This window comes from Cygnus olor, chromosome Z (genome assembly GCF_009769625.2).
Source record: "Cygnus olor isolate bCygOlo1 chromosome Z, bCygOlo1.pri.v2, whole genome shotgun sequence".
Taxonomy (NCBI): Eukaryota; Metazoa; Chordata; class Aves; order Anseriformes; family Anatidae; genus Cygnus; species Cygnus olor.
Window position 1 is genome coordinate 2,938,809 of NC_049198.1, and position 12,271 is coordinate 2,951,079.

The 12,271-nt window shown below is 50.6% G+C and overlaps 1 protein-coding gene across 5 annotated transcripts in view; it reads left to right on the forward strand.

The window, feature by feature from the left end:
- The window catches only part of ZBTB7C (zinc finger and BTB domain containing 7C), a 139,744-nt gene that overhangs the window by 52,335 nt on the left and 75,138 nt on the right, over positions 1 to 12,271 (forward strand). For all 5 annotated transcript variants that reach the window (XM_040540572.1, XM_040540575.1, XM_040540574.1 and 2 more), the window contains exon 2: positions 5,743 to 5,841. The gene's annotated coding sequence lies outside the window, so the exon portion shown is untranslated. The remainder of the gene's footprint in view (positions 1 to 5,742; positions 5,842 to 12,271) is intronic.

Below are 12,271 nucleotides of genomic sequence, written 5' to 3' on the forward strand. Positions count from 1 at the left end.
ACAAAGCCACAACAGAGCCAAAGCCTGCGCTAAAGAGATTGCGGTCTGAGACAAGGGGCGGCAGGCATGTAGCTAGCTGGAGGAGATCGAGAAAATAATGATCCCAAATTGGCTACAGGAGAAGTCCCGGCACACACCGAGCAGCTTACAACACGTGGAAATGTTGCATACGCGTCTATGCAATTGCAAAAGGCGGGCATTGTTTGGTTGTGTTATTGGGAAACAGAACATGATCGTTAGGACTGAGTGAGAATGGGAACACCTGGAGGGACAGAGTTAAGGGCAATTATTCAGCCCAGCCCTGGCGTTTCTAAATTTTGGAGAGCTACCCTGCATAATTTCATCACAGATTTTTATACAGTAAATTGGCAAGCAGTTTGATATGCAAATAAAAACATCATAAATATCAGAGAAAGATTTGAAGCTGTGCTCTCCACTGCCATGCTACAATCCTTGCTTTTCTGGTCAGTCTAATCTGCTCGATTACTCCTTTCATCTTCCTGCGTTTTGAAGACGTGATATCTCTTTCAAAGAACATCTGTCAGACATTAATTAGCTAATTTTTCTACATGGAATGAAAAAGCAAGGGTGGGGAACCCGCAGCCCTGGGATCAGATGTGGTGCCTGGCCAGGTAGTTATTTTGGGGTAGCATGGAGATGTGAGATGTGCGGCCTGCACTGGGTCTGGAGATGCCTCCCTGGCTCTCGGCAAGGAGCAGGTTTCCTGCCAGAGATACGCAGTTCATGCGAAGCACCGAAGGGAGATTTTCCTAATGTGGGTAATGGAGCATCCGTAGCAGACGCTGTCGAGATGTCACTTCTAGACCCTGACCTTTCCAGATCAAAGATGCTACAGGCAGTGATACTGAAGGATGTTTTTAATTCAGAAGATTAAGCTTAAGTAGCTTAAGAATGGGAGAAAGTGTGGATGGAGTCAATATTTTTATGTTCAAGGACGATTTGAGAGCGTAGACTTGTTTGCTGGTAACATCAAAGATCCCAGCGAGCTTGGGACGCCCGAGTGGTTCTCATCTAAAGAGTTTACCCTGAGAGCCACGTCCGCTGGGACTCCTCACGCTGTGAGCTCGGATGGACGCCTTTTACTATCGCTGTAATTTTAGAATCAGATACATTTCACACAATACAAGGCAACACGAATGTGTGGTTTACGTCGGGGGAGTACGACCAGGTGTTTTATCACTACGGACAGCATTTAAATTCCAGCTGAGCTGAAGAGGAGCTTAGCGTGCCCTTTGAGGGCCAAACCCAGGGCTGCCGTTAGTGCAGCTCCAGGTGCCGAGGAGTGAGACGAAGTGGGGCACCTCACGTGTGGGTGCAGGAGTTCCCAAAGGACTCTGGCATCCCAGAGAGTGTCGGTCAAAGCGTGGGGTTAAGGGAGATGTGTCCTGGCAAGTGGCGATACTGGACAGAAAGGTCTTCCTGTTGGCGGTAAATGTATAGCAATGAGTTCTCATGGGAATGAGCTTTGGATTTCCTCTGATTGCACCAAAACTGTGTATGATTTCCACCATCTGTCTTTACCACGTGCGTGCTTTATTTTTTATATTTTTTGCTTACTGGCTTCCAGTCTTCCTGATAATGTGCTGGGTGTGGGGCTGCTAGCCTATTCCTACAGGAGCAGTGCAGCTGCAGGAACCCACCCTGCTGTTTGGCCAAAAACTCACGTTCTCATCCAGAGGCGAGGGACAAATGAGGAATCCACGGTGGCACTAGCTCTTCACACAGCTGCCAGCAACCCTGGAGGGCTTCTTTCCAGTTAACCTTTTTTTTTTTATTGGTTTCTTCTCTTTTCCATCCTCCTCCCTGCCACCCGCATCCCACAGAGCCGATCCCCACCACAACACCAGCTCCTCCAGGGGCAGACGAGTCTGAAGGCTGCTCTGGGGCCCCCAGAGAGCATCTCCCACCCTGCTCCTCATGCTCTGCGGGGCCCAGTAGCCGCTCTCAGCCCCGTTTATGCCACCACGAGCCGGAGCTGTGGCCGGCGGTGGCAGCGGTTCAGGACGTGTGGCACCGCCACACGCTGCTGTCCCCCGGCAGAGCAAACCCAGGGTGTTTTCTGACAGCTGAAACAGGGGGAGGAAGGCGAGGGAAGACTTTCCAAGCTCTAATTACCCATGCCCCAAGGAATCAAGAGGCCTCTCTGTCCGCGCCCTCCCGCTGCGGCTTTCACTTCCCTCGATGGCAGCCTTCCAGCATCCACCAGCCTGTCAGGCTTTCTCTTTGCTTCTCTCACTACCTGCTTTATTTCCCGCCTGGGAAAAGCGAAGAAGCAGCTCTGGGTTTTTAATTTCTCCTTTTTTAGTGCTGTTTCTTTTCCCCGAGAGGTCCACAGGAGTGGGAGGAGGCCTCGAAGATGATAGCTGGTGTGATCAGTCAAAGGAAACTCCTTATTTTTGTTGCCGGATGACACGACCTGTTGCTTCTTGTCATTAGGCAACGGGCCCAGCCTGTTGGTGGGTCCTGAAGGTTTCCAGAAATGCATTGTCCTCCTCCAGTAATTACAAAACAGCCTTGAAAAGGAAGGGAGAGAAGGATGCTTCTGATCAGCTGGGGATCTGGCAGAGCACCAGCTGTATGTCACAACGTATACGGTGAGACCTGCAGTAGGGTCACGAGACCGGCAGTGCTACACTACCAACTTTTGCTTGGGCTTGGGGTTTCTTTGGCTTGCTTAATAGAATAAAAGCTGCTGAAAGGCGTGTGCTGAGCTCGTATCTGCTGTCTTCTGCTTCGAGCTGCTCCTGCTTGAATTATTCATGGTCAGCAAGCGATCTGCAAACAGCCCCTGTGATCTCGCTGTGTGCTGTGGGACTCACCTTGCTGAGGCCGGGGCTGTTCCCGGTTTCCTTCCTCGCGGCGGGGAGGCTGTGGGGATCCCGGGGCTGCTCACCGCCTGTTTGTGATTAACCGCGCCGCGATTTATTATTTACGCAACGCGATTTGTTCGGCTGGCCGAGGCACGCGGCATGATCACGGTTCCCCCCCCGGATAAGAGAGAAGGCTGCGTGCAAACACGTGTAGCTCTTGCTTGACAAATCCTGTCGTGTAAATAATATCGGGGAGCTGCTCAGCCTGGCTGCAGGAGGGCAAATGCCCTTATAAGTCGAGGCAGAGCTGCCAGCCGTGCTCCTCGCCCGGCGTGGGCATGGAGGGTAGGCAAGACTACACGCTGAGGCACTGCTCTCGTGTCCCCAGAGCTCGCCCGATGCGGGGGCTCGATGCAAGTTTGATGCTGCTGCAGCGCAGGAAGGGCTGTGCCAGTGGTTCGTGAGCTCCTGGATGCGGTTCACCTGCCTGCCCGTATCTATAGGGTTTTACTGGGCTGTTAGGCGTTTTATGGGTTTGCTTGTTTTCCAATCCGTGTTATCGCAGCTCTTGTCTGTGCTTGTTTAACCTCTTGCGTGCTGCTGGCGTGATTGCGCTGGTGGGCGAGGAGCAGGGTCTGTCTCCTCGCAGACGCGTGACCTTCCCTCCCATGGGGTGTTCGTGAGACCCGTGTGGCAGTGCGATTCATCACCATCACCTTAATGTTTTTTAGTAACATGTTCTGATTCCGTCATGCAACGAGCTTTACAAAGCTGTTGAGAAAGGCAGTTTATGGGCAGGTGTCCCGTTTACTTTGCAATCCGCACTATTAGCAGAAGAGACTGAACATCTGCCTCTCCCAGCACACCCACCCCAGAGACGTCTGTGTGCATATCTGCCCCTCCAGTATCATTTATGTCATCCCAGTGAAATAAGTACTAAGTAAACCAGTCTGCATTTTGGGATGAGGGCTGCGGTGCTTCAGGAGCCTCGTCCCAAATGGAGCTGGAAATGTTGTGATGCTCAGCAGAGAGCATTTTTCAGCAGGTTTTCGCATTTGCCACCAAAATGGTGTGGCCCTCAGGTCCCTTTCCCCAGCTGGAGGGGTGGCACATGCGATTTGGGCTCTCCACTTTGGGTAAAGAAAGCTCAGTTTAGGGTATCCCCTTCTATACAGCACCCCTGAGGAGGAACCATGCCTTGCCCTCACCTACAACATTGCTGAAACACGGTAGTAAGTTTGTTAAAATGTCCTGCCTCTCTGCATTATAGAAAGAAGATTTTCTATTAAACCTTAGGGAAATTACCGTCCTTGTTAACTAGCGCAGAAGTAATGAACCACAGCAGGGTTACTCGAGAGATTTGGGCCATCGCTTTGTAAGACTGCATTGTTTCTTTAAATTAGAGAAATAATTTAAGCAAACAAACGAACAAAGAATTTCTGGAAATTAAAGCACAGTACAAATGGGATGATTTGCTCATCTTCTATTTAGTAGGAGCAGTGCCTTGAACAATTGCACTGCCGACCTCAGAAATCTATCCATGGTAACTAGTCACAGGAGAGAAAAATAGACAGTCTGCCACCAACTTGGTATTAAAGTTATATTTTCCATTTTTCCATGGTTGTGGGCCAGTCGGGGACTTTCCATGAGCAGTCGTCATGACAGAAATCCCCTTCTGCTTTGTCACAGCCAGCGCCACTGAACAATGAAAGGTTTGAGCCTGGTTTTGTGCTGGGTTTGGCTTTGATGGGTTTGGTCCCAGTTCGGGTGGGATGTGGACGGGCTGAGACCTGATGGGCAGGCCATGGGGACCTTCTGCTGAACGCACCTGGCTGGAGAATGGGCATGCAGAGAACTTGGGCAAATGTAGGCGATGGTGTAAAGGACACCTATGGCCTTCAGCCAGCTCTGTCCGCACAGACAGCCAAGTCCATGCCTGCTGTTGTGTGCCTCCATGGCCACTGGTTCACTCCTGGATTAGGTATGGGGTCTGTCCAAGAGCTGTGTAGCAATGTCGCACTGTCCGTGCAGCTCTGAGCAAGTCCTGCAAGAGCCCAGAGGAAGGACGGAACAACACTGCCAGGCTGGAGCTCGTCCAGAAATAAATACACAGAAATACTGAGGGCTTGGTCGTGTGTTCCTCAAAAGACATTTTTGGAAGGGATCACTGTGCTTTTGTTCTTCCATTAGGCAAGTGAGGAGAGAGCATTGTTTTCTTCCCCTCATCCGTTCCCCTTATAGGGAAAGAAGAAGGAAGACTTGGCCACCCCCAGCCGAGCATCTCAGGGGACCTCAGAAAACAAAGGGCCGTATGGACAAGAGTGCTGTCATCCTGTCCCCGTCACGCTCTGCCCTCCGCCAGCTGCTCAGCGCGGCCGCGTCGGCTCGGGGCTGGCTTGCTCGGTGTCACCCCTGGCCTGCAGGCACAGGGAGAGGTGTTCCTCGGCTGGTTTCCTTTCTGGAACCTGGCAATCATCTCCAGGTTTATCACTGCCGGTAGATTTGGCAAGGCAGCCACGGAGTTTCGTTTCTGCCAGGGAGGTGTGTCTGCTCTGGGATGGCGCTGACAATGTGTGCGTCTGTGTGATGGCTCGTATCAAGCAATACTCCTGAAAAACACTGCTTTGACGCTCCTGGATGTGGACCGAAGCTCTGTGAATACATCCATGCTAGTGTAGTTCCTCTCCCACGTGCCACCAGTGTCTATCCCAGCTCTGCAGAGGATGCCTGTGGGTTGGGGAGCACCTACCATGGCCACGGTCTGCTTGACCCTTGTGTTGGCTCTCCGTGCAGGAATATTGAGCTAGCACATGGAGCTGGGATGGGTTTTTGAATTAAAGTATAGCATTTTTAATTAATTTTTTTTTCTAACAGAAGACTATACTAAGCCCAACCTTTCTTTTTTTTCCAGGCTCCAAGGCTGATCCTGCTGAAAGCCCCTGAGATACTGACCTCTATGGGAACTGAGACCACTTGACTGCACTCAGCACCTTTCAGGATCGGGTCCCAGGTAATTATTGTAATTCTCTGCATGGATTATGGGTGAAATTTGATGTTCTGTGAGTTATGCAGACAATCTGCAATGATATTCCTACTTGTCCGTTCCATTAATCTATTAACCTGTTCCAGTTAATTGTTTTGGACCTCTTGACCTGAGCCCACCAGCATTTCATTTTTCCAGGGCTCCATGAGGGCGGTGGTGCCACACAAAAACTGACAGACTCATGTGGCAGGACAAAAGCACCAGGATTTATTCTGATCCTATTGGGATCATTCGCCTGCTGCAAACCTCAACTTAACATATCCTCCTGCGGGCTGATTTGCCTGGAGGCTGGTTGAAGCTGTTGCTGGAAGCCAGAAGCAGACTCCAACCAGAACTTTCCTGGCTAAACTGATTTTTTTTTCCCCCTGAACACTGTCACTCTGTAGATCAGAGACTTGACACTACAATAATAACCAGTGTTCCAACCAACGTTTCCAAAGAAATCACGACTGCATCACCTCCTCCCCCCCAAAAAAACAAAACAATCTCCTTTACTTCCAGAAAGGGAATTTCTCGATCACCATTCTGGCAGTGGTCACCAGCTGTTCTGCATGGGAAGATTTAACTTGACTTGCAGAAAGCTGTAAAAACAATTAGAAAAAGTTTTCACTCCCAGCAGAAGTAATCAAGGGCTGAAAATATCAATGTTTGTTGGAGAGGATGCCTGTTCAGATCAGAGTTACAAGGCCTCAAAACCTACAGCTGCATGAGCCTGTTTTTTACAGTAATTCTGGCACCTGCAGAAAAAAAAAAAACAAACTGTGAAAATACTTCCGTGGGTACACAGGAACCGTAGTCTCTTCTCCAAATCTGGCCTCATTGTTGTGCATCAAATGTCCTCGTGATTTTTAAATATTTGCTCCGAGGTAGGTAAATGGACACCAAAGAGACGAGGGCCAAGCTGTGCCCTGCTCTGCATCCTGGTGGAGATTCACTGGTGCCAGCCCAGTGCCTTGCACGGGGGCACGGGCAGGATTTGCTCCAAGGTTCCTTCTTCCAGCCCATCGAGGTGAACTAAAGCTCAGGATGAGAGCTTGAAAAGCGCAGCTCTCATGGATGAGTTTTCAGAGAACTGAGTAAGAGTGAAGCCAGCAGGATGCTATGGATGTTACTCTGAAACTCTGAGGATGAATGATTTCCTGTGGGGCTGGCTTCCTGAGCGAGCTTATATTCCTTATTAATTCTGCATGCTGATAAAAGTATCAGCCAGCAGAGGGTTATAATTTTTAACCCCATCTGTAGGATTCCTCCACAAAAAGGTGGTTAATAAGAGCTGGCTTCCCACTGACTCCAGCGGAGGTTAGCCCCCAGCTCTCAGGATCAGCTTTTATTTCGGGGGGAGGAGGCGCAGCGCTGCCTGGAACAGAGCCCCATTCTCCCGGCGCACAGCTCTGTACCGTGACATTTTCAGGACCTGGGCCTGAGGACTTTCACTGGGCAGTTTCCTGTTTCGACAATCTCCATTTCAAATACTCTATGTGCAGCATTGTGCGGAGAATAAAGAAAAAAATAGCCCATATCCTTCTCTCTTGACAATTGTGGTGGAGGGTAGGGAGCTGAGATCAAGTTTCCAGTGAGGAGGGGGAAGACACATATTGAAGCAGGCTCAGGAAGTGAAAGAGAGGAGAAAGAAGAAGGAGAAAGGAGAAACGCGTTCACCCTCAGGGCTGCGGTGTGGTGTTTTTTCCCATCCACCCTGAATTTGTGGGGACGGGGTGCTTTTTCAGTGCCTCAGCTCACATGCTCTGTGTTTAAACTGCTGCTGTCAAAGCTTTGAGAGTAACTAAAACAAAAATGTCACAGGTCAAATGGATGCTTTCCAATCGCCCGGTTTATTACGAGTGCAATGTAAATCCTCGGGAAGGAAATAAACGGCCAAACATCCACCACCCCTGGTCTGCGTCCCCCCGGGGGGCTGCGGGTTGCTGGTCCCATGGGCATCCCCATGTGTGTCCAGCATCTCCTCCCTGCCAAACCTCTGTCCTGATGTGACTGCATCAGGTTCTTGATCGGGACTGGATCCAGGTCCCTGGTTAGGAGCATCAGGGTGAGGTTGCTTCAGGTGAGCACGGTTGGAGAGAAAACAGCTGCCTGGAGTCTGATCTCAGGCCACTTCAGCACATCCTCAGCTGAGGTCTGATGCTTGCTGCTGTAAAATCGGAGGATTTGGAGAGGCATGAAGGGAGCTGATGGTTTGTAGCTGCCCAGCCCTGGCTTCTGAGGCAGTTGCAGGGGTGGTTTTGGCAGTGCTGCAGAGCAGGGACCCAGCACTGCCTTCTGAATTCAGCGGCTGTGTGCCCCCTTCCGTGGTGATTGCACGTGTGCCGAGCCAAACCAGCTCTGATTTACTTGTGAAAGCAAAAGTGTCACAAATATCAAAGTGCTTGCATTTTCTACAGCGTCCCCAGAGCCCCAGGGCCTGGCTGCCCACTGTTTCATATACCTCCGGGGTCTTTAATGAGGCAGTCACAGCAAGAGGTAAAAATCCATCCCTAAATGCCAGGTGAGTCAAAACGGAATAGAAAACGTTGTTCTAGCTTCTCCCGTCCTCATTCACCTGAACATGCAGACACAAGGGTGCTTGCAGGGAGTGTCGAGGCAGCCGTGTCCCCAACACCACTGCTACATGGGCTCAGCGCAGCTGGTTGTTCTTCAGTTTGTTATAACCTGAAAATAAAGGCAGATAAAGGCGAAATGTTCTGGGAATCATGCCAAGCCAAAGGCACTAAATTATTGAGAGATACGTATCTGGATAACGGATTTATGCTCTTTAACAACTTTTAGAGAAAATAAGGTGTTTGCAGGATCAGATTGGGATCATCCTGAAAAATAGAGCTCTCTGTATAAAACTGTATTGCTGTTATTATTGTTATTGTTTTAATAACAATAATATTTCCTCAGTGAAGCCACATATGAGAATATTATTTGCGTAGGAACTGGAAATGAACATGAAATGATCAGCATATTTTTTAACAGCACTTTACAAGTCACTCAGCATTGGAGAGGATACAACTATCCGTCAAACCAAGGCTTGGGGATAAAATAATTAGAAATCACACAACCATAGCAAAGGAAGATTAGCGCTAAAATTAGAAGCCATAAAGTTGTTTTTAGATTACGCTGGAATCTAGGCAGGCTGTTTTATTGAACAGTGTTCCTTAAGAAAACGCAAGGCGAGAGGTGTGAATTGTCTGCGTTTGGCTGTGTGGCAATGGGAATGCTAGTGTTAATACTCGGTGGGATGATCCATGAAGTAATTTTCAGGGAAATCCTTAGGGAAGACAGTCGATATGTGGGCAGGAGCAATGACAGCCTGCTAGAGGTGCTGGGTCCTGGGAGGCTGGTGTGCTCCTACTTCTGTTTCAGTGCCCAAATGCCCACCTTACACCCATGGGGGGTGGCCGGGGTGGGTGCAAAGGGCCAGCACCCACAGGTGCAGCGGGTGCCACAGTGCTGGGAGCCGAGCTGGCTGCCTGTGGCCAGGCAGCAATGTCAGGCAGCAATAGCCCACGTAACTGCACCGCTCCGTGCATCTGCTGGAGCTCCCTGTGCACGACTGCTGATGGTGTCCTCTATCTGTCCTGGAGGATGGATTGTATTTTGGAGGTGTGCAGCGCAGCGGGACCCACCTTTACTCTCAGCTGTGCATCTGCATGTGGAGCTGTGTGTCTCTCCGCTGCTGGTCTTCAGCCGCAGTACACCATTAGTTTCCAAGGAGCTGCCTTTGATTAACACCCGTGCCAATTAGGCCTATTGCCCAGGTGTATGGGCAGGTGGGAAGGAGCTTGCCAAGGTCACCTGCTCTCCCCAGCTCTCCTGGCTCAAGAGAGAGAAACTTTTAATTTAGGGGAGAATATAAATCTCTTAAAATAAAAGGAGAGCTGCTGTGAATTTGAATTTTAAACATATCTGTGCTGCGAAGCACACCAGTGAAAGGCAAAGACCTTGGGGCTGTGAGGCAGAAAGCATCTCTGATCCTTCCAGAGTGCTGGTTCTCCCAGCGCAGGCATGCAGCATGTCCTCCTCGGTATTTATGCTCTGGGGAGCGGTCTGGTTTTATTCTGGGCTGATGGTGCTGGGTGGGGAGGAGAGGCAGGGAGGGGTGCTGGGGACCGCAGCTCAGCGCAGGCGGGTTGGTTTGTGCAGCCAGATCATCAATATTTGGTCATTGTGCCTTGATTTTGTCAGGACTGCTCCCTCATGTAAAGTTGAGCATGCATTTTAGGTGTTTTAATGCTACAGAGTGGATGTACAGAATGTGGAGCTCAGTGGGGGCTGTTTCAGAGAGGGCACTGTGCATTTTCGTAGCTGAAAATGGGGTCTTCTCAGAGGTCCTCTGGCGGAGAAGGACCAGGGAGGTCTGTAAGTGGGGCATGTAAACCCTACGTGGTGTGGAGGTGGAGGATGAACCATTGTTTGTTGTGTCCTGCAAACACAAGAGCTAGAGAAAAATCGTGAAACAGTTGGGCAGAAGCCTTAAACAGCAGGAAGCACTTTTTCATAAAAGGTGTAATTAAAGCGTGGAACTCGTTGCCACAGGATGTTGCGGATGCCAAAAGTAAAAGTGGCTTCAAGAACCAATCGGGGAAACTTGAGGACTGAAGGTCCTGACGGACTGAAGGTCTGTCGAGGGCTGTTAGTGTAGCGCTGCAGATGCAGCCGCCGTCTCTCTCTCCTGGGCTTCCCTCTGAGTCCAAGTGTGAGAGCCAGGAGGATACGGGGTAGCATCAGCCAGAAGAAGATGAATACTTGGGTGCTGGTGCCCTGACACCAAGAGCAGGAAATTTCTGGAAGAGCAATGTGAACTCTGTGGAATGTGCTGTCTAAAAGCAGCTGTGGTGAAGCCCTTCACCTGGTGCTGTAAGAAGGAACCAGATAAACGCATTCGTAGGTTCCCTTTTGGCTATGAGCACCCCCTGTGACCACACTGCAGTCCGTCTGTCCAGCATTTCCTGTCTGCCTGCTCCCCCTGGGACAACCCTGCAGCAGCTCTGCCTTTGGGAACACAGGACAACTCCCAGTTGTCTCTTTGTAGCCCCAGAACAGAGCCTCAGGAAAGTCCGGCAGCAGGACTTTACTAATTCCAACTAATGACTCCGAAATACTGAATTATGGGAACAACTGGGTACCATCAAAAGACACAGACAAAAGACGTGCGGTAAAACACGCTGCATTGTAATATCAAACGGAGCTGAATTTGGTCTGATAGAGCACCTTTCGTATTCAGTGCGTTTCAAAGCACTTTGCAAAGTAATGAGCTGAATGCTGGCAGTGGAGCTGGTGGAGCAGTCATTATGTGCCTGACAATAGCTCTGGAAGCCCAGGGAGAGGAGATGTTGGCCAGGATGCTGGGGTTATCCCGCGCTTTCCTTTTTTTCGGTGCTGTTAGATCTCTAGCGAGTGTTTGGACAGGAGGCGGTTGGACAAGGGCTGGCTGCAATTCCTGCCTCGTCCCGATGTTTCTGGCTGCCCAGCGTCTGTATGGCAGCCATCCCAGCAGCAGGAGCACACAGGGCTGGGCATCCGAAAGCTGTGACCCACCGGAGGTCAGAAGTGGTCCCTGGGAAATCACGGGGGAAATGGGAGTTGTTTGGGGCGGGGTAGAGGAGCTTAAGGATGGGCTGTGGGGTGGGGAGCTGTGTTATTCTTTCCCTCTTTAAACTTCAGAGAAATCCTTGGGTTTAGCTATGGATCTGCTCCTCCGCATCTCTTAGAGGGTCGGGCAGCTTAGCCTAAAGGAGTGGGAAGGCCACTCCGTGCTGCAAAGGGCCTTCACTTGGCGATATGCACTCCTGACCAGCTCAGTTTCCCTGCCCTTCTTTTATCTCTGGGGAAACGGAGGTGGAGAAACATCTTGTGACTCGCCCGAGAATCCCTCTGTGCAGCTGGGCATAGACCTTGGCCTCGCAGGTCGTGGGTCCGGTCCTCTAATCTTGCGGTCTCCGGGACAGTCTCTTGAAGGCCCACACATGAGTTCAGCTCTGTAATTTTAGCTAAGCCAGAATAGCATTTCCGCAGCTGCACGAGCAGAACTCCTCATCCTGAAACCATTTCAGTGGCCGGGAAATGCATCTTGCCCCTTGGTAAGGGGAGGAAGAGGTTAATTGTATTTTTTTTCTTTTTTTTTTTTTTTCTTTTCTTTTTTGGAAAAGAGGAAATAAATGTACCCACCCCGCCCTAGCGGGACCGCACAAATCTGTCAGCCCCGGCGGGTGGGGGCCGGTGGCTGGGCTGGGTGAAGGAAGCAGCCGGGGGAGGGAAGGGGCTGGGGGCATGGGTGGGGGCTTGGATGGCTGCCCGCAAACCCGCTGCTGCTGGGCTGGGCTATATTTGGAGCCTGGGCTGTAACGTTGGCTCCAGAGCCATGGGCACTCATGATGAGTTATCCCTCCAAGGG